The sequence below is a fragment of the Meles meles genome, chromosome 9, assembly GCF_922984935.1.
Source record: "Meles meles chromosome 9, mMelMel3.1 paternal haplotype, whole genome shotgun sequence".
In the NCBI taxonomy this organism is placed as follows: domain Eukaryota; kingdom Metazoa; phylum Chordata; class Mammalia; order Carnivora; family Mustelidae; genus Meles; species Meles meles.
The window spans coordinates 2437010-2460552 of NC_060074.1; the positions used below are offsets into that span (position 1 = coordinate 2437010).

A 23543-nucleotide genomic window follows, 5' to 3' on the forward strand; every position below is an offset into this window, starting at 1 on the left:
CTGTGACTAACTGTAAAGCTTATTGTCTACCATACCATTTGTATGGTACAGCCACAAAAAATGTTTAACCTAAATTCAACCATGAGAAAACAGACAAGACCAAACTGAGGGACATTCTGCAAAACAATTGATCTGGACTCAAAAACAGCAGTCCTGAAGGAAAATAAAGATGGGGAACTATTATAGATCGAAAGAGACCACAAGAGACATAACAACTAAATACAATGTGTGATCCTTGTTTGGATACTGGATTGGAGGGGAGAAAAATGCTATAAATTTGGGGGACCTTTTTGGGACTCCTGGGAAAATTTTCATATATACAAATTTTAAATATAAAACTAAATCAATGTTAAATTTCCTGAAGGTGGTAAGAAATTGTAGTCATGTCATCATGCCCTTATTCTTGGAAAATAATGATAAATAAGTATTTAGGTGTTAAGTGTGACACAAACTATTTAAAATTCACAGATAATATAAATGTTTCATTACATAAAGATGCTTATGAGATAGGAGCAATTCTAGCAAAGTGTTAACCACCGGTAAATCTAGGTAAGGGGCATATGGATATTTAATGTTCTCTTCTTGCAAATTTTCTATAGGTGGAAAGTTTTCAAAATAAAAATACAAATTTCAAAAACTATAAAAATTCTACTTCTGCTATCTCTATCTCTGCAGGATCCAGTGCTTGCAACCAGTCTAGCTGTCTTTAGTTTGTCATCAGAACTGCTCAGATCCCTCACGGATGCGGCCCCTGATGACTTTCTTTCCTCCTCAGCGATTACTACCCTCAACGTTCGCAGCTACGATTTCCTCTTAAGCAATTTATCTGGACTTAGTGTTGATAACACAACTCTGCGTATCCCTTACCCTCTTCTCCTTTGTCCTCCTTTGCATTTTTCTTGCTCTTCTGTTGCATTGGAACCGGTTTGCAACCTCCAAGTTGAGTTTAAGATCTTTACCATTTTCATGTCTCCTGCAATTCAGGGCACTGAGCACTCCCACTCAAATTTTTCTCACTATGTGATAAAATCGGTTCTGCCTTTCTGCCCTGTCTCCCCCATAATTTGGCAGATTTTTGAAATTCTTGTTGACTGAATGCATCCAAATTCATTCCACTCTACCCTCTGGTGTATCCAATGTGTAACACTCCTCTCATCCCTCCAGTCCATAACCTTGGTAGAAAAGATCCTATTGACTATTCAAGACAACCTAAAGAACACACTGAACACTATATTGCACACTACAAAATATACCGATATGTTCAGATGTGTGGTTGGCTATTGAAACCAAACCACACTGAAAGTATACCTTTAATTGGTATGCCCCATAATTGGGAGTGTCTTGAGCCAAGAATAATTACTATTCTATATTTTCCCTTTGTCTCCTAACACTTTCAAAGTCCTCTTTTTTTTTAAAAAAGATTTTATTTATTTATTTGACAGAGAGAGAAATCACAAGTAGGCAGAGAGGCAGGCAGAGAGAGAGGAGGAAGCAGGCTCCCCGTGGAGCAGAGAGCCCGATGCGGGGCTCGATTCCAGGACCCTGAGATCATGACCCGAGCCGAAGGCAGCGGCTTAATCCACTGAGCCACCCAGGTGCCCCTCAAAGTCCTCTTTTAATGGGAAATTAAGTCACCGTGAATAGAAAGATCTCTAGCAGGAGCAATCTGTATGCCAGTCACTATAAGGTCCCTATTTAGGATTTGTGGTATCTCCTCCCAGGCCACCCTAAGAGGGCAAAGAAAGTATAGCTCAATCCCTGACTCAGTCACTGCTGAACTGCTTGGAAAAAATCACTTAAATTTCCATGGCTTCCATTTTCTCATCAGTAAAGTAGAAGAAGACCATCCTCTCTGAAGTGACTTCCAGCTCAGATAGTTCTTGACTGCAGAGGACTACATAATATCTTTTGCAATTAAGATGGTAATAATAATTTCAAAAGGTGTTTACTCATGATAGATTTTGATTTTGACTAAGATTAGATTTTTGCACATGAGTCATGCATGAAGTATTATATCTGGTCTGAATTGAATTATTTCATTGAGGAAAAAATGTTACCTTTAATCTACTTGTATAGCCATGTAATGTAATGTTTGGAAGAATAGACTGTGGGGACAGAGGCCCTTGGCTGGAGTCCGTGCCTCACTTGCTGTGTGACCCTGGTACAATCCTCTCTTTCTTTTTCTTTCTTCCTTTCCTTTCCTTCCTTCCCTCCCCTCTCTTCCATTCCCCTCCCTTTCCTCTCCTTTCCTTCCTTTAGAGAGAGACAGAGAAAGCGACAGCACAAATCGGGAGGAGAGGGAAAAGCAGTCTCCCCACTGAGCAGGGAGCCCGAGGCGGGGCATGATCCCAGGACCCCCAAGATCATGACCTGAGCCAAAGGCAGACGCTTAACTGACAGAGCTGTCCAGGTGCCCCCACTCTTGCCCTTTCTTTAAGGGCAATTTCAACTTCAGTAAAGCAGAGATTTTTTTTAAGAGATGGCAATATTTTTATAGCAGTAATTCATTATTGAATATGTTAATAGACTAGGGAAGCCTACTACAGTGTGCAGAATTCCTGGCTCAGTGGATTAAGCCGCTGCCTTCGGCTCGGGTCATGGTCTCGGGGTCCTGGGATCGAGTCCCGCGTCGGGCTCTCTGCTCGGCGGGGAGCCTGCTTCCCTCTCACTCTCTCTGCCTGCCTCTCTGCCTACTTGTATCTCTCTCTGTCAAATAAATAAATAAAATCTTTAAAAAAAAAAAAAAAAAGAAGCAACCACCTCTGCCATGGCACAATGAGGGGACACTGGCCCTGGTCCTTCTGTCTCGGTGCTTAAGTCCCCATGTGTTTGCATGTTTAGGGCTGGGGGTGGAGGGAGAGTCTGACGTGAAACAACTCATTGCAGAAATAGTTTCAACCTCCTTTAGGGCCCCATGATCATAATGACTGAACAATGAGAATTCCTGTTGTTTATTTAGGGCTCACCATGCGCCAATCCTCACCTTAGGATGTAGTTACACGTTAAACTGCAGTCTTGTTTTCGCTATTTTGCAGGTAGGACTGAGGCTCAGGAAGGTTAGGTGACTTGCCCAGGGTCACAGCGCTAGTAAGTAGCAGCATGGAGGTTTGAGATACATTTCAGGCTCCTAGAGCCAAATGGACCCACTCCCTCATCCAGGGCCGTCACCACAGCCAGGAACGCAGCAGCGCCTCTGGGCCATCCTCCCTCCAACAAGGCTGGGTCCGCACTCCGCCTCTGCCTGCCAGCCGTGCTGTGGTCAATTAATTGCCAACTTTGCCCCATCCCCACCGTCTGGAGGCCCTGTGATCCCCTTGGATCTTCTCTGCCTGGCCATGGATTCAGCTGCTCTGCAGATCCTGGACTTCCTTCTGCTGTGGCCTGGCTCCTCCTGACGGGATAGTTCTCCAGAGGACCTGTCGCTGCTGGGGGGAGCCGCCCTAGCCAAGAAGGGATGCACACCCGCGTGTCCCTCAGGCCTCTGGAGCACCTCTGTTGCTACCCAGGGGTATAACTCCTAGAAGAGCAGCAGATAAGTTACCAGGGAACCCTCACCTTCCAGTCTTGTGACCCCTGGCTCTGTATCCCCTTTAACTTGTTACCATGCGCCTTCTGGGAGTGGAGACTTCTGGCCCTTCCCAGGTCCCAGCTATGCTATAATCTCCTGCCCTTTCACTTCTCCCTCACTGCATGCTCTGCCTCTGTCCTGCCCCATACTCAGATTTTTTTTTCCCCTAAACTAAGTGTGGGTGAGGGATCTACAGTTCAGGCCCCATCTTGGCCGTCAGTCCCCTTGGCTAGAAATTCACTATTATTTTATAATTACACCAAAACCATTGAGTTTTAAATATCATCATTTTATCCTGCATATGCAGGTAAGGTATTGTAGATCAGAGACAGAGCTCCTGTTAGTTACCTTACAGTGAACATGAATCATGAGTATACTGGGCCTTTCCCCTTCCACCCCGGAGGGTATCAAAATGAGAGCAAGTCACAAATCCTGCACAAACATCTGGACACTAGATGAGTGATGATGAAAATTGAAGAAGGCAGCTATCCCCTGCCCTAATGAAATAGTCTTCTTAGAAACATAATGAGTCTGCGTCCTTGTTCCTTATGTGAGTAAAATATCTCCAAGGACCATATAGCCCCATGGGTCTTAGCTTTTATGACTGAGGTGGTGCCAAGGTCCGGGTTTCATACCATATGTTCATATAGAGACGCACTGCCATCGGTTGGCCTGCACACTGTGGCTTAACTGGGGACAGAGTCTGTTCTATAACCATTTGGCTCTCTCAGGAATATAAAAGAAATTCTGGAGGAGATTACGCTAAGTGAAATAAGTCAATCAGAGAAAGATAATTATCATGTGGTTACCGTTATTTGTAGAACATAAGGAATAGCATGGAGGGCATGAGGAGAAGGAAGGGGGAAATGGAGGGGAAATCGGAGGGGGAGACTGTGGACTCTGAGAAACAAACTGAGGGATCTGGAGGGGAGGTGGGGGTGAAGGGATGGGTGAGCCTGGCGGTGGGTATTAAGGGCACGTATTGCATGGAGCACGGGTCTTACACGCAAACAATGAATCATGGAATACTACATCAAAAACTAACAATTACTGTGTGGTAACCAACAAAATAAAATTTTTTTAAATTTAAAATTGTAATTATAAGCCAAAAAAAGAAATTGTATAATCATTTCAGATGAGAGCAATTAACCAGACTAGTAGATACAGATCTAATTCTTACGGTATGTGAAGAGTCTTGGGAGCCAGCGCTTTCCACAGGAGCACGAGGAAATCCAGGGAAGCTTTATTTCCCTGAAAAGACCCACAATGTTCTCATCCTATCAAGAAATGCCTGAAAACTTCTGGTGCCCCAAATCCATTTCATTCAACAAGGTTTTAAGTTTATACTTTGTGAAAAGGTAAGATGTAGTTTCTGTCCTTAAGCTGCAACAGCGCTGCATATGGTGAATTTATTACAGGTCAGTGGAGTCTGAAACTACAACTTAAACAGTTCCAGATAGGCCCATCATCATCACATACAAGCATATATTTCATGTGAAACATTAAGAGAAGATGATCACCAGACGTCCTGCCCCAGAACAACCACACACAAACTGCCGCCTCGCTCTGTCATTCCACATATCTGTGCTGGGGAGATGTACTCTTAAAAGAAATGTACCTGTCCTAACCTCTTTGCAGTGTACCAAATACAATGCCCATCGAATACCTCATTGCTCTCTGTAACTCTACATGAGTCAGAAGAATGGTTGTTATAGCCCAGAAGAAGTTAAATGACTTATTTAAAGTCATATGATGAATAAATTATACAACTCAAATTCTAATTCGGACCTTTGATTATAAAACCAGAATTCTTTTCACAAATAAGTTCCGTGTAATATTATGTAAGCACCCAATACTGCCAATATATTGTTAATTATTGTAATAGTTACTGTATCTTTCATTTGACTTTCTATAACATGAAGATGTTACAAATTCTTAAGCCAAACCAGTTGAAAAAATTGTGTAAGGATGTGTTGAGGTCCTACTTGTTGCCATGTGACATAAATTAAATACTGGGAAATGGCAGCAGCAAGTGGGCTGATTGAGCATGTGACAATCTCAGATAAGATTTCTACTCCCTCCCACAGCACCCAACAACCACGGATCTTTTTACTGTCTCCACAGTCTCGCTTCTTCCAGAATATCTTGCAATTAGAATCATACAATATGTAGCCTTTTCAGATTGCCTCCTTTCACTTAGTAATATGTATCTAAGGTTTTTCCATGCCTTTTTATGGCTTGATAGTTCATTTCTTTTTAGTGCTGAATACTATGCCATTGTCTGGGTGTACTGTAATTTATCTATTCACCTACTGAAGATATCTTGGTTGCCAAGTTTGGCAGTTATGAATGAAGTTGGTATAAACATTTGTGTGCAGGTTTTTGTATAGACATAAATTTTCAACTCTTTTGAGTAAATATCAGGGAGTACAATTACTGGATTATATGGTAAGAGTATGTTTAGTTTTGTAAGAAACCATCAAACTGACTTCGAAAATGGCTTTACGATTTTGCATTTCCACTACTCATGAATCAGAGTTCCCATCATTCCACATTCTCACCAACATTTGGTGCTATCCCAGATTTTGACCACTCCATAGGTGTCCAGAGGTCTCTCATAGTTTTAATTTGAATTTCCCTGATGATGTGAACCATCTTTTCATATCCTTACCTGTAATCTGAATATCGTCATTGATGAGGTATCTGTTTGAATCTTTGGCTTTTTCAATCAGATTGTTGTCTTATGGTTGATTTTTTAAAATATTTTAAAAATATTTTTATTTATTTGAGAGAGATCACCAGCAGGGAGGAAGGGCAGAGGCAAAGGGAGAAGCAGAGCCACTGCTGAGCAGGGATCCCGATTCGGGGCTCACTCCTAGGACTCTGGGATCATGACCTGAGCTGAAGGCAGATGCTTAAGTGACTGAACCACCCAGGAGCCCTCTAATGGTTGATTTTGAAGAGTTCTTTTATATTTTGGATAACAATCCTCTATCAGATGTGTCTTTTGCAAATGTTTTTCTTCTAGCCTGTTGCTTTCTCATTCCCTTGACTTGGTCTTTCCCAGAGCACGAGTTTTTAATTTTAATAAATGCAATTTATCAATTTTTTTCATAGATTGTGCCATCATTGTTGTATTTAAATAGTCATAGCTATAGCCAAGGTCATCTAGGTTTTCTCTTATGTAATCCTCTAGGAGTTTTATAGTTTTGTATTTCACACTTTAGCCTGTGATCCATTTTGAGTTAATTTTGTGAAAGGCATAAGGTCTGTGTCTATTTTTTGGGGGGGGGGGCTTATAGAAATTCAGTTGTACCAGCACCATTTATTGAAAAGACTCCCTCTTTTGTCAAGGATCAGTTGACGTTATTTATCTATTTCTTGGCTCTCTGTTCTGTTCCACTGTTCTCTTTGTCCATTCTTTAACCAATACCCACACAGTCTTAACTAATGCAGCTTTATAGTAAGTCTAGAAGTTGGAGAGTGTCCGTCCTTCGACTTTGTTCTCCTTCAATATTGTGTGCGCTATTCTGGGTCTTTGCCTCCTCGTATACATTTTAGAATAAGTGTGTTGATAATCACAAAATAACTAGCTGGGATTTTAATTGGGATTGCATTGCATTTACAGATCAAATTAAGAAGGATGGACACCACAGCAATATTGAGTCTTTCTATCCATGAACATATACTATTTAGTTCTTCTTCGATTTTGTTCATCAGAATTTTGCAGTTTTCTTCATATAAGTCTTGTGCATATTTTGTCACACTCATACCTAAGTATTTCACATTTTGGACACTAAATGATATTAGGTAAATTTGAAATTTAATTTCAAACTCTGTTCATTGCTGGTGTATAGGAAAATGATTGACTTTTGTATATTAACCTAGGCTCCTGCAACCTTGCTATAATTGCTTAATAACTAGTTCCGGGAGTTTTTTGTTGATTCTTTCAGACCTTCTACATAGACAATCATGTCATTTATGAACAAAGACAGTTTTATTTCTTCCTTCCCCATCTGTACATCTTTTATTTCCTTTTCTTGTCTTGTTGCATTTGCTAGGACTTCCACTACAGTATTGAAAAGGAGTGGTCAAAGGAGATGTCCGTCCCTTGTACCCGATCCTAGTGGGAAAGTTTCAAGTTTCTCACCATTAAGTATGATGTTAGCTATAAGGTTTGTTTGTTTTTAATTCTTTATCAAGCTGGAGAAGATTTCCCTAAATCTAGTTTACTGAGTTTTTGTCATGAATTAGTGTTAGATTTTGTCAAATGCTTTTTCTGCATCTATTAATACAATCATTAGATTGTTCTCTTTTGGCCTACTAATGTGATGGATTACATTAATTGATTTTCAGATGTTGAACCAGCTTTGCATACCTGAGATAAGTCCCACCTGGTGGTGGTATACAATTCTTTTTATACATCATTGGATTTGATTTGTTAATATTTTGTTGAAGATTTTTACATCTATGTTCATAAGACATATTCATCTGTCATTTTATTCTCTATTATTCTCTATTAGGTTTTAGGATAATCCTGGCCTCATAGGATGAATTAGGAAGTATGCCTCTGCTTCTTTCCTCTAAAAAAAAATTGTAGAGAATTTGTATAATTTCTTCCTTAAATGTTTAGTAGAATTCACAATATACCTGATACTCTGTTTTGGAAGTCTATTGATTATTGATTTAATTCCTTTAATAGACATACGTCTATTTATTTCACCTATTTCTTTTTGTGTGAATTTTTAACAGATGGTGTCTTTCAAGGAATTGATCCATTTAATCTAAGTTATCGAATCTGTGGGCCATAGAGTTGTCCACGCTATTCCTTGATTATCCTTCTAATGTCTGTGGAATCTATAATGATGTCCTCACTTTCATTTTTGATATTAATAATTTGTGTCCTGTTTTTATTAGCCTGCCTAGAGGCAGATTAATTTCATTCATTGTTTCAAAGAAACACCTTTTTGCTTCATTAATTTTCTCTATTGATTTCCTGATTTTCACTTCATGGATTCCTGTTCAAATTCTTATTTCTTTTCTTCTGCTTACTTTGGATTTAATTTACTCTACCCTTTTCTAGTTTCCTAAGGTGAAAATTTCGATTATTGATTGCAGAAATTTCCTCTTTTCTAATATATGTATTCAATGCTATAAATTCCCCTCCACGTGCTGCTTTCATTGCATTCCACATATTTTGATAAGTTGTATGTTCATTTTCACAGAGTCGAAGGGTTGGTTTTTTTTTTTTTTCAAGATTTTATTTATTTACCTGATAGAGAGAGAGCACTCATAAGCAGGGGGAGCAGGAGAGGGAGAAGCAGGCTCCCCACTGAGCAGGGAGCTGGATTCAGGGCTCAAGCCCTGAAGGTATTTTTTAGTTTCTTTTGAGATACCTTCTTTGACCAATATGTTATGTAAAAGTGTGTTGTTTAGAGCACCTCAATGTCTAGTCAGTTAAGCGGAGCCTGCTTCTCGCTCTGCCCCTTCCTTCCCCCCACCCCAGCTCATGCTTGTTCTTGTGTGCTTGCATAATCAGTCTTTCTTGCAAAAATAAATAAAATCTTTAAAAACTTAAAAAATAAGTGTGTTGTTTAATTTCCACATATTTGAGGATTTTCTATTATCTTTCAGTTATTGGTTTCTAGTTAACTCCATTGTGGTCTAAGAGAAGATATTGTTTGATTTCTATTCTTTTAAATTCATTAAGTGTTTTATGGCTGGAATGTGCAAGCTCCATGCGAGCTTAAAAAGAATATGTGTTTTGCCGTTGTTGGATACAATGGCCTGTGGATATTGATTGTATCCAGTTGATTGGTGATGTTGTTGAATTCTACTATGCCTTTACTAATATTGCCTGCTGGCTCTGTCCATTCTGACAGAGGGGTATTAAAGTCTCAAATCATGAAAATGAGGTCCCATTTCTCTTACAAATCTATTAGTTTTTGCCTTGCATGATTTGATGTTACATTACTTTTATTTCAGCAAAAGTATTTTGCAAGCTTTTTAAAAATTATATGAATAGGGCAAAATGCTTAACACTTAAAACCAGCAAGGCTTCCCATAAAGCTTTTTTAAAAAGAGATTAACCCCCAGAGATTTACAGTAGTTGATTTCTACCATACGTCAGCCCAGTGCGATATAATGGAAGCTCCATCATTAGCTGTTGATTTCCGCCATTGCTCTTCAGAATCGTAAAGGGCAGAGGAAGGGGTCCTTAGACAAACATGAAGCAAAATTCAAACCAAATAAACTGCAAAGTGATTCCTAATAGTTATAGATGCATTTTGCCTAAACTATCCAAATAAGTGCTGTGGAATAACTGCAGGAATTTCTCCGAGGCTGGGAAGGGGGTTGTTTCCACAGGTTGGTAAAAGCTCTGCCCTGGGTGAGAAGTCACAGGTTAAGGATGCACGCTCTGTGAATATTTACTACACGTACGCATGCAGTGTCTGTGAGCACTTGAAATACACAGTATTCGAGTACCCTCCAATGTCAGGTATGGCTTTTTAAAAATGAGATAACTTGAGTCTTACAATCCACAGGAAACCCACCTGGAGAGTTTTAACAGCTACCACTAAATCACTTCCAGTGTGCGGGGGTTACGGCATCTCTGGGCCCTCCGGAGTTTGCTGAAACTGGGTTTGCTTCTAGTGCAGCTACTGCACCTGTTGCTGCGTGGTAGATAACATTCTTCACCTGTGATTTATCTTCACGGTTGGTGTAAATCTGTGGCAGAGACAGAATTCCTGAGTAAGCCAGGAACATTGCTTAACATGTTCTGGAGAAAGAAAACCACCAGCCACTTGACTGGTGAAATAAGTTATCAACCTAATATGGAATTCCTGGGGAACAATTACCACATCTCTGGTAACTTTTTTTTTTTTTTTAAGATTTCATTTATTTATTTATTTAAGAGAGAGGGAGCAGCAGAGGGAGCAGGAAAGCAGGCTCCCTGTTGAACAGGGAGCCCAATGCAAGACTCGATCCCAGGACCTTGAGATAATGACTTGAGCCAAAGGCAGACCCTTAACTGACTGATGCCCCTCCAGCAACTTTCAGCCGCCCAGCTTTCAACTGTATAATTTTGATGAAGGTGCTTCCGTGGTGATGGGTCTAAACACCAGATGTGATTAGTAAGACCATGGTTGCTGGGTTTTCCTGAGCTTGCTTTTCTGAAAACTTTATAAAAGAAATGTTCATATCTTCTTTGTGTCTTCTCATATATATCTGGTATGTATGTACCAGAAGGCTCTAGGCTTCCCTTTTCCTTCAATAAATTGCTTAATTGTGAGTTTGTGAAAATTTCCATCTTGGACAGTTTTAAGCACTTCTCAATCACACTGTCCTTTTGAAATTCCCACATAGACCATGACATCAGGAGCATCAGATATGTCTCAGCAAAGATGTTACTCCACATTCTTGAACTTCCAGAGTAATTAGTCTACAAACATTATTCATCTTGAGACCTCAATCTGGCCAAAGTATTCTGGTAGCCTGGGGACAAAATACAGTTCACCATCTCACCTTGTGTATTCAAGCAATGGAATGTTGGCCATGAGATCATGAAACCTGGAAGCATATCTCTAACATTTCTTCCTGGTAGGCAGTCCTTAAGTTTCAACATTGCTAATTCTTTCTCATTTTCCAAGAAATGTGGAACTCCTTCAAAACCATTTCAAAAGTCTCCTGTTGTGGCTTCAGTGATGGTTTCATTGGTTCTTGCTATAGTATGAATGTGTCCCCCCAAAAATTCATTGTTTGGCTCTAATCCCCCCGTGTGATGATATTTTGAGGTGGGGTCGTTGGAGGTGATTAGGCTCTGCCCTTATTAATTCATTAGTACGTTGTAAGAGGCCCCAGAAATTTCCCTTTCCTCTGTCCTACGAGAACACAGCAAGAATACAGTTGTCTATGAATCCAAGAAGTGGCCCTCCCCAGACACCAAATCTTTCAGCATCTTGATCTTGGACTTCTCATTCTCCAGAAGTATGAGAAATAAATGCTTGCTTTTTAATCTATACAATGTATGGTATTTTGTTATAGCAGACCAAATAGACTAAGATAGTCCCACAATTAACTAGATCAACTTACTGGTCACCAAACTCTGATGAAGGACTCAAGGTTTCAAAATTCAGTGTTCCGGGGCACCTGGGTGGCTCAGTGGGTTAAAGCCTCTGCCTTCAGCTCAGGTCTGATCCCAAGGTCCTGGGATCGAGCCCCACGTTGGGCTCTCTGCTCAGCAGGAAGCCTGCTTCTCCCTCTCTCTCTCTGCCTGCTTCTCTGCCTACTTGTGATCTCTGTCTGTCAGGTAAATAAATAAAATCTTAAAAAAAAAATTCAGTGTTCCATTTATGATGCATCCATACATCATTACTGGGTACCCTCGTGTCTAGCACTCCTTGAACACATTCCAGTTCCTCTTATTGTTGGGATCTTGCAAGCCCAGTAAGGAGTTACCACACATCCAATAGTGAGGATTATCAGAGTGTTGTGGTGTCATCATTCTTTGAGGTTCTTACATAAATCAGAGCAAGTCTTATTTTTTACCAAAGAAGCAAGGATAGCAAGGATTTTTTGTGTATTCTTGTGTCCATTTTGTCATTGTTTTCCTTGTTAACATTCTCTCCGGTAAAGTCTGCTGACCAATTTAGAGGAAAAGTGCGGATTGGACGGGCCAACTTCATGCTTTTCGTTGGCTTGGAGGCTGCACTCTCACCCACAGCTGCTGGCTCCCGCTGAAGGGTTTCACAGGGGCGCAGCTTCAAGAACAGGTTTTTCTCAAAGTAAAGGAATCTGCTTTATGTCTTGAAGGCTGGCTTTGAGAAGAGCTTGAATTACCTGTTTTTACAAGGACAATTTGCCTTTATCCCACATTTTGCTCTTACAAAATGAACAAGCTCCAACATTATAGAGAACTTTTCCAAGAATAATCTGTGTGGACGTCAAGTTCCTTGTTCGTATACCTGACTCTTCACTCACCCTAGCAAGGAAAACTCTGGTAGGTAGCTCCCTGTCGGCAGTTTTTGCTCTTCATTTGGTAGGAATCCACACATGCTCTAAATTTACACTGAGGATACACCCAGTGCAAGCGAAGATGGTGGAATTGCACACATCACCCATTTCTTGAATACGTGTGGCAGCTCACTCCCTGGCAACCGTCTAAAAGATGCTCTTACTGTGACTCTACAGTTGACACAGCTTCCTTTCCAGAAATCACTGTTTGACATAGTGATCTCCAGTTCGGGCCCAGATATGTTTTTCTTTATCCAAATCAGTCCCCACCATGTTTTTGGTTAAAAGTAACCATAAGCTAATTGTTCATTATTATTATTAGAAACACTTAACAAAGAGGCCACACAGGAAAAACAAACAGCGACTCTACACACACACATCAAGCTGTAATAACCTAACAAGTTTCCAAGGTTCGTGTGAGGAGACTTGTGAATACACAGCTCCCTTTTCTTTTTCATCACTCACCTCAGAGGAATAGTGACTAAGATGATGAAACTGACATGTCTCAGCTGTATAGGTTAGGAATGGCTTCGAAAGCAAGGAGCAAAAAAATGTGACTAAATAAGAAGTGTGAAGACGTGTGGTTGTTGATGTGGGGCAGCCACTAAGCCGTGCCGTCAAGAGCCTAGATATTCTACGTGTTTACTCCATCATCCACAGCTGTTAGTTTTTCACCTCTGTGTATTCAAATTATGGTCTCAAAATGCCCACTGAAATTTCAAGCAAGAAAGAAGAGGGAAAGAATGCCTTTTACCATGAAGGCAAAATCTTTCCCAGAAGTCCCCGGTAGATATCGTCATATATTTCACTGGCCAAGACTGGGCCATTCGGCCAGCTTCAGCTCCAAGCGAATCTGGAAAATTCCCCAGATCTTAGTGGTTTATGAGAACAAGCATTTGTTCCTCACTTATGGGCACGTAGTCCATCTGCGATTCTGCTGGGCTTGGCTGGGATCATCTGGGCTTGCACACAGGGCTGTGTGTGTTTCCATGTCTGCCCGACGCATATTCTTATTCTGGCATGGTCTCACGGCAAACGGCAGGTACACAGGAAGCCGGAAAATCACACAAATGCATTTGGAGTCTCTGCTCAGGTCATGGACAGTAACACTCCATTTGCCAAACAAATTGCCTGACCCACTCCAACACAAACTGGGCAAGGATGTGTACTCTGCCTACTCCAGTGGAAAGTGCTACAAGGTCACATACCAAAAGGTGTAGATGTATAATCCTATTAGAGAATGAAGGGCTGGGAACAAAAATCTAATCTCTCTCCTCATTCCAAACAAACTGGAGCTGTGAGAGCAAGCAAGCAAGAAAGGACTAACTGTTGGGTCGCCATCCCACACTGCCTTCCACACTAGAGCGATCAGGAGACTTCGAAACTTGGTGTGAGGGTGTTCGTCAGCAGGAGGACGAGGAGGAAGTGAGGAAATCAGGATGCTGCTGACTGCTTTCCTGGGCAGGGCTTTCCAGCTACAGCTTTGACGGACAGCTGAATAGGCTGACATCTCAAACGTGCAATTCCATAATCTGTCAATATCCGAATTCCTGCGAATAGCACACATGTCTGAGGCAGTATGTGACAGCTGCCAAGTACTTCACACGCTTGCTTTATCCTCACAACAAGCCTGTGAATTTACCCTCGCCGCTGAGAGGTCACTTGGGCGGCTGCTTACACATGGCAAAGCTGGGACCCGACCCCAGATCTGTCTGGCTTTATGCACTTAGGCATCCACTACCTGCATGTCAGGCACCATACTTAGTGTTGAAGATGCAGATCAAGGACACAGACACAGCCCCTGCCCTCTAGGACTTTTTCTTAGTCTCCAAGCTTTATAGTCCAGCGGACATTACATGTTAACTCAAAAACGAGTCCAATATGTGTGGTATTTCTCAAATGAATAAGCTATGTGCCGAGGTACTCTTCTAAGGGTTTTTCATGTCAGGTATCCATGAACCATCATCCACTTTATGAAAATAAACACTATTACTTGCCATTTTAAACATCAGGAAACTGAGATATGTAGAGGTTCCCCTTGTTACACACTGAGAAATAAGGGAGCAGGATTTGAACATGCACAGTCTGGCTCTAGAGCTCATGTTCTCACCACAACACCACACACAGCCCAGGACTAATAAAATACAGGTTTACTTCGACATATTAATGCATCAGTGTAGCTTTTTCTGTGCATTTTCTCATTAAAAAAATACTCATTATAAGGATCTGCACAAGGAAGATGAATCCCCCTAACATTTGCCTTTGAAAGTGAGAGGGGCTAGATTTTGTTAGTTCTTACAACCACCAGGACTTAAAACCTTGAACAATAAAAATCAGTGGGCAGCTCTGGGAAATCCTGGAGGGCATTGGGAGGCAGAGTCCCCGCGGTTAAAGAGGCAGCGTGACAAACAGCCCTTGCAGATACCGGGTAGAACCGGCAACTGGAAAAAAGCCTGGGGCAGACTGGATGAAGACTGATTTACTCATTTCAGAGTGTGACCTGGAGAGGGAAGGACCACAGGGAAACCCTTCCACAAAGTTGCTGGCAGGGGGAATTTCCATCTCCTCCCCCCAGCATAAACGCAGGCCACCTGTGGGGACGGGCACTGGCATGATACTTGCTCCCTAACTTGCTTACACTAAGCGTGGCCCCCAGGCTTGGGAGGGTCCACCTTTCCTAGTCACACTTGCCTCAGTTCCAGCGCTATGTGCCCCGCTGCCCAAAGGGCCAGCATAAACTCCGCCAACACTTCCGTTCAGAGTTGTGCATTTTATGACACCCCATTTCTGGAGATGGAAGCTCTTATTTCACAAGCCAAACAGCACCTACTTTGTTCAAGCCTGCCACAGCACTGCTGGGGACCTCCCAGCCTCTGTGACAGACAGCCTCGGCAGACAACTGGACTGAAGGAAAAGGAGGTCAGGACTCAACAGCAGAGCACGTGCAGCACATACAGGAAACACTCCCTGAAGCCCCAGGCCCGAGGGAGCAGGGGACACCGAACTGCAGGGCACTCCAGGACCTCTTCTTCAGAAGGCCATTGTCTCCAAGAGTAGAGATGCAGCTGACTTTCCTAACACAGAGAGTTAGGAAAAAATGAGGAGACAGAGAAATGTGACCCAAATTAAAGAACAGGACCAAACCACAGCAAAAGACATAAGCAAAACAGATATAAGTAATACATTTGATAGAGAATTTAAAGCAATGATCATAAAGATACTAAGACTGAGAAAAAAGTGGAGGACATCAGTGAAACCCTAACAAGGAGATTAAAAAAAAAAATCCGAGATGAAGAACACAATACATGAAGTTAAAAATTAAATAGCAGAGTAGATGAAGTGGGGGACCGAATTAATAACCCGCAAGAGTAATGGAAAGTAACAAAACTGAAAAAAGTGAAAGGAAAAAGACCATGCAAATTAAGAATAGTTTTAGGGAACTCAGTGACTTCAACAGGAACAATACCATTCACATTATATGAATCCCAGAAGAAAACAGAGAAAGAGGGGCAGAAAATTTAATTGAAGAAATAGCTGAAAACTTCCCTAATCTGGGGAAGGAAACAGAAATCCAGATCCAGGAGACACAGAGACGCTCCCCCCCTCCCAAACCAACCCAAGGAGATCCACACTAAGATACATAGTAATTAAAATGTGCTGAACAAACAAACAAAACAATTAAAAGCAGCAAGAGAAAAGAAGTAAGTTACCTACTTGGGGAGGGGAGGAACCCCATAAAGGTATCAGCAGATTTTTCAACAGAAACTCTGCAGGCCAAAGTGTCAGGATATATTCAAAGTGTTGAAAGGGAAAAATGTGCAGCCAAGAATATTCCATCCAGCAAAGCTATAATTCAGAAGAGAAGGAGAGATAAAGAGTTTCTCAGACAAACAAAAGTTAAAGCAGTCATGACCACTAAACCGGCCCTGTAAGAAATATTAAAGAGAGCTCTGAGTGGAAAGACCACTAGTGGGAGAATGAAAAGTGAAAAACACAAAAGTAGTAAAAGTAATTATATCTATAAAAATTAGTCAAGGGAGTGATAAAATAAAAAGATGTAAAATAAGACAATGCTGTAGACCTAAAAAGTGTGTGTGGAGGGGTGGGGAAGAGGAGCAAAGACTGGGTTCAAATTTAAGCAGCAACGTACTTAATATACACGGCTATATACAGAAGATGTTATACACAAACCTAACGGCAACCACAACTCAAAAACCAGTAATAGATATGCAAAGAATAAAGGGAAAGAAATCCAAGTATACCATTTAGGAATGCTACAAACCCTGAAAGAGAACAAGAAAGGACCAGAGAAAAACTACAAAAACAACCACAAAACAAGTAATAAAATGACAATAAATATGTATCTATCAATAATAACTTTGAATGAAAATGGGGGAGGGGTGCCTGGGTGGCTCAGTCATTAAACGTTTGCATTTAGTTCAGGTCATGATCCCGGGGTCCTGGGATCGAGCCCTGCATCAGGCTCCCTGCTCCATCCCACTTCCCCTGGTTGTGTTCCTTCTCTTGCTGTGTCTCTCTGTCAAAAAAATAAATAAATAAAAATCCTTTAAAAAATGTAAAAAAAAGAAAATGGACTAAATGCTCCCATCAAAAGATATAGGGTGACAGAGTGGATAAAAAACAAAGACCTGTACTATATGCTGCCTACAAGAGACTCGTTTTAGACCTAAAGTCACTGAAGGTTGGAAGTAGAGGGATGGGGAAACCGTCGTGCAAATGGATGTCAGAAGAAAGCTGGGGTAGCCACACTTGTACGGGACAAAACAGACTTTAAAACAAAGACTGTAATAGGAGACACAGAAGGACCTATGTCACAAAGGGGACAATACGACCAGAGGATATAGCAATTGTAAATACTTATACACTTAAAGTGGGAGCACCCAAATACATATAAGAGTTAATAACAAACACTAAGGAATTGATCAATAGAAAAACAATAATAGTAGAGGATTTAACACCCACTTAATATCAATGGACAGATAATCTAAATATTTCAACAAGGAAATAGTGGCTTTGAATGACACACACAAAACAAGTCCCAATAAATTTAAGAACATTGAAGTCATACCACACAACTTTTCCAACCAAAGTCTATGAAAGTAGAAATTGATCACAAGAAACAATCTGGAAAGAGCACAAATACATGGAGGATAAGTAATGTGCTACTACACAATGAAAGAGTCCACTGAGAAGTCAAAAAAGGAATAAAAAATTACACGGAAACAAATGAAAGTGAAAACACAATGGTCCAAAATCTTTGGAATACACCAAAAGCATTCCAAAGAAGGAAGTTTGTAGCAATATAGGTCACCTCAAGAAGCAAGGAAAATCTCAAATGATGAACTAATCTCACACACAAAGGAGCTAGAAAAAATAAGAACAAACCAACAGAAGGAAGGAAATAATAAAGATTAGAAAAGAAAGAAATTATATAGAAACTACAAAACAATAGAAGAGATTGATGAAACCAGAGCTGGTTCTTTGAAAGATCAACAAAATTTATCAACCTTTAGCTAGCCAGTCTCATCAGAAAAAAGAGAAAGAGAGAGAGAACCCAAATAAAATCACAAAGAGGAGAAATAATAACCAACACCACAGAAATACAAACAATTCTAAGAGAATATTATGAAAGATCATATTCCAACAACTGGACAACCTAGAAGAAATGGATAAATTCCTAGAAACATATTACCTTTCAATATCGAAATAGGAAGGAATGGAAAATTCAGGAAGACTGGTAGCAAGAAAAGAAATTGAATCAGTAATCAACAATTCCCAATAAACCAAAGTCCAGAACCAGATGGCTTCACAGGTGAATTATATCAAACATTTAAAGAAGAGTTAATACCTATTCTCAAACTATTCTAAAAAATATAGAAAAGAAAGGAAAACTTCCATATTCATTCTATAAGGACAATATTACCCTGATACCAAAACCAGATAAAGACATCGCAAGAGAGATAGAGAACTACAGGTCACTATCTCTGATGAACATAGATACAAAAACCTCAACAAAATACTAGCAAAATGAATCCAACAATAAATTTTAAAAAGGCACTCACAACATCAAATTGGATTCATTCATAGGATGCAAGAGTGGTTTGATATTTGTAAAAACAATGTGATAAGTCCCATCTATAAAAGAAAGGATAAAAACTGCATGATTATTTCAATAGATGCAGAAAAGTCATTTGACAAAGTACAACAACCACTCATGATAGAAACTCTCAGCAAAATAGCTTTAGACATATTAAAAGCCTTATGCCAAAAAAACACCATTAACATGATACTCAATGATGAAAAACTGAAGAGTTTTTCCCCTGAAGTCAGGAATAAGACAAGAATGTTTATTCTCACCACTTTTACTCACCATAGTACTGGAAGTCCCAGCCACAGCAATTAGACAACAAAAAGAAATAAAAGGCATCTAAATTGGTAAGGAAGAAGTAAAACTTTCACGATTTGCAGATGACATACTCTATATAGAAAACCCTAAAGCCTGGGTGGCTCAGTGGGTTAAGCCTCTGCCTTCGGCTCAGGTCATGATCCCAGGGTCCTGGGATCGAGCCCCGCATTGGGCTCTCTGCTCCGCAGGGAGCCTGCTTCCTCCTCTCTCTCTGCCTGCCTCTCTGCCTGCTTGTGATTTCTCTCTGTCAAATAAATAAAATATTTAAAAAAAAAAGACTCCACCAAAAAATACTAGAACTGATCAATGAATTCAATAAATTTGCAAGATACAAAATCAATGTACAAAAATCCATTGTATTCCTACACACTAATAATAAAGCAGGAGAAAGGGAAACTAAGAAAACAATTCAATTTATAATTGCACTTAAAATGCAATATTGATGCATTTTGAGCAAATGCAAAATAAAATATCCAGGAATAAACTTAACCAAAGATGTGAAGACCTGTACTCTGAAAACTATAAAACACTGATGAAAGAAACTGAAGACAACACAAAGAAATGGAAAGATATTCCATGCTCATGGACTGGAAGAAAAAATATTGTTAAAATGTCTGTACTCTCCAAAGAAATCTACACATTTAATGCAACCCCTACCAAAGCACGGATAGCATTTTTCACAGAGCTAGAACAACCAACCCTCAAATTTGTATGGAATCACAAAAGACCCCCAATAGGCAAAGCAATCTTGAAAAAGAAAAAAACTGAAGGCATTACAATTCCAGACTTCAAGTTATACTGCAAAGCTGTAGTAAACAAAATAATGTGGTACGGGCGTAAAAACAGACACATAGATTAATAGAACAGAACAGAAAACCCAGAAATAAACCTACAATTGTATGGTAAATTAACATTCACAAAGGAGGAAGAATATACAATAGGAAGAAGTCTCTTCAACAAATGGTACTAGGAAAACTGGACAGCTACAGGCAAAAGAATGAAACTGGGCCCATTTCTTATAACGTGAAAAAATAAATTCAAAATGGACTAAGGAGGGGCGCCTGGGTGGCTCAGTGGGTTAAAGCCTCTGCCTTCGGCTCAGGTCATGGTCCCGGGGTCCTGGGATCGAGCCCCGCATCGGGCTCTCTGCTCGGCGGGGAGCCTGCTTCCTCCTCTCTCTCTGCCTGCCTCTCTGCCTACTTGTGATCTCTGTCTGTCAAATAAATAAATAAAATCTTTAAAAAAAAATGGACTAAGGACCGCAGGCAAGATGTGGAAACAAGTAACCCTGTGAAGGAGCACAGGCAGTGATTTCTCTGACAAGAGCCACTGCAACATTTTTTTCTTGATCTGTTTCCTGATGCAAGGGAATAAAAGGAAAAATGAACTGTTGGGATTACATCAAAATAAAAACTTCTCCACAGCAAAGGAACTAATCAACAAAACTAAAAGGCAATCCACAGAATGGGAAAAGATATTTGCCAATGACATACCTGATAAAAGGTTAGTATCCAAGATCTATAAAGCACTTTTTTCCCTTTTTTAAAAGATTTTATTTATTCATTTGACAGACAGAGATCACAAGTAGGCAGAGAGGCAGGCAGAGAGAGAGAGGAGGAAGCAGGCTCCCTGCTGAGCAGAGAGCCTGATGCGGGGCTCGATCCCAGGACCCTGGGATCATGACCTGAGCCGAAGGCAGAGGCTTTAACCCACTGAGCCACCTAGGCACCCCATAAAGCACTTTTACATCTCAACACAAAAAAACAAATAATCCAATTTAAAAATGGGCAGAAGACATGAACATTGTCCCAAGAAGACATCCAAACGGGCAACAGACACATGAAAAGTTACTCAACATCTTTCATCATCAGGGAAATGCAAATCAAAACCACAAGGAGATCCCGCCTCACACCTGTCAGAATGACTAGTATCAAAAACACAAGAAAACAGATGTTGACAAGGATATGGAGAAAAAGGAACCCTGTTGCACTCTCTGTGGGAATGCCAACTGGTGCTGCCTCTGCGGAAAACAGCATGGAGTTTCACCAAAAAATTAAAAATAAAAATAGAACTACGCATTGCTCCAGCAATCACCCTACCGGGTATTTACCAGACAACACAAAAACACTAAATCAAAGGGATACGTGCACCCTGTGTTTATTGCAGCATCATTTCCAATAGCCAGACTGTGGAAGGAGCCCAAGCGTCCATCAGGAGATGAATGGATGAAGACCTGGCATATAGATAGATAGATGATAGATAGATGATAGATAGATAGATGATAGATAGATAGATGATAGATAGATAGATGATAGATAGATAGATGATAGATAGATGATAGCTAGATAGATGATAGATAGATAGATGATAGATAGATGATAGATAGATGATAGATAGATAGATGATAGATAGATAGATGATAGATAGATAGATAGATGATAGATAGATGATAGATAGATAGATGATAGATAGATAGATGATAGATAGATGATAGATAGATAGATGATAGATAGATAGATGATAGATAGATAGATGATAGATAGATAGATGATAGATAGATGATAGCTAGATAGATGATAGATAGATAGATGATAGATAGATGATAGATAGATGATAGATAGATAGATGATAGATAGATAGATGATAGATAGATAGATAGATGATAGATAGATGATAGATAGATAGATGATAGATAGATAGATGATAGATTGATAGATGATAGATAGATGATAGATAGATAGATAGATGATAGATGATAGATAGATAGATGATAGATAGATAGATGATAGATAGATGATAGAGAGATGATAGATAGATAGATGATAGATTGATAGAAATACTCAGCCATAAGAATGAAATCTTGTCATTTGCAACAAGATGAACGGAGCTAGAGTGCATTACGCTAAGCAAAATAAGTCAGAGAAAGACGAATACCATGAGATTTCACTCATATGTGGAATTTAAGAAACAAAACAAATAAAGGAAAAAAGAGAGAGAGCCACCGCGAAACAGACTCTTGGGTGTAGAGAACAAACAGACGGTTGCGGGGGCAGCGGGCGGGGTCGGATGGAAGAGGGGGGCTCGAGAGGACACTTACATCCGAGCACCGAGATCACAGAGAACCGCTGAGTCACGATACGGACCCGTGGCGCTGACCGCGCTGTGCGTTAATCTACTGAAGTTAAAAGTTAAGAAAGTCAAGAAAAAGAACTTGCCGTCACTCGATCACATAAAGGCCTGTCAGATATTTTCCGTTACAAAGGGTTCCTCCTGCTTGAAAAACTTGAGAGCATGGCTCTGGCATTTTTAAAGTCTTCTAAAATTATAAACTAAGAGGAAAAATATTAAACCTAAAACAATTAAGTGCCATTCCTTTTTCTTAAATCCCAGAGACTGGATTTCAGCTATTCGACTCTTCTGTGGGTGTTCGATATTTACCTAATACTTTACAACTGCTGGTTAGTCACGGTACACTCTGGTGATAATTGTGCCTGTTATTATCACGATCCCTCCATGGGGGCCGCTGGCCGTGCCCCTGGCGAAGCCTGGCCTGGCCGCTCCGCAGAGCAGGGCGGGGTTGGGCCGCTGTTTCAACAGCACCGGTTCCGGGCCTGCTGCTGGGCCGCCCCGGGAGCCCTGAGACGCTGCCGCAGACAGGGTGGGGGGGCTGCCGAGCCCAGGTTCCCCCAAGTAGTGCTGCACCCCACTGCCCAGCCACATCCGGGATCTCGGGCCCTGGGGACCATGGCCACTCTGGCCCCTGTAGCCGACTAAGCTGCCGCCTATTCTGCCCTGCTGCCAACCGTCCAACTTGGAAGCAGACTTTGAGAGGGTAAGACATGAGTGTAGTCCTTACCAGAGGCCGATGTTCAGAAGTTCTTAATCAGACTGGCGCTGTGCTGTGGAGAATCAGCCTCACTCGTCAGCGCGCACACCACCTCGTTCCCCAGACTCCTTCTGAAGAAGGACTAGCCCCCCTACCTTCCTACAAGCTGGAATGATGTGTAGGCTTCCCTCAGAAGACTGAGATCAGATTGAGGAGGGGTATGAGCAAATCCTCTAAATCTTTTGTGAAATCAGACATGACCGATCACATTATGTAATGATACAGAACAAGGCCAGCAAGTGTGTCCTGAAACTTTGTTGCTTATCTGGGTGCAGGCCTGTCTACAAGACACAGCGTCTGTATGCTTCACTGCCGGTTTGCTGCCACGTTTCAGCTGCAGTTTTCCATCCTGACAACACTTAAATGCAGCTTTTGGTCCATTTTATACAACTTGAAAAGACCTTAAAACTGTCTGGTTGTATGGGGCACCTGGGTGTCAGTCAGTTGAGCGGCTGCCTTTGGCTCAGGTCATGATCTCAGGGTCCTAGGATCGAGCCCCACATCGGGCTCCCTGGTCGGTGGGGAGCTTGCATTGCCCTCTCCTTCTGCCTGCCTCTCTGATTACTTGTACTCTTTATCTCTCTGTGAAATAAATAAACAAAATCTTAAAACAAAACAAAACTGGTTGTCACAAGCATCTCTTTCTT

At 40.9% G+C, this 23543-nt stretch overlaps 1 pseudogene; it reads right to left on the bottom strand.

Moving 5' to 3' along the window:
* Positions 1–10684: 10684 nt before the first annotated feature.
* On the bottom strand, positions 10685–22730 carry LOC123950893 (annotated as a pseudogene).
* Positions 22731–23543: the final 813 nt, after the last annotated feature.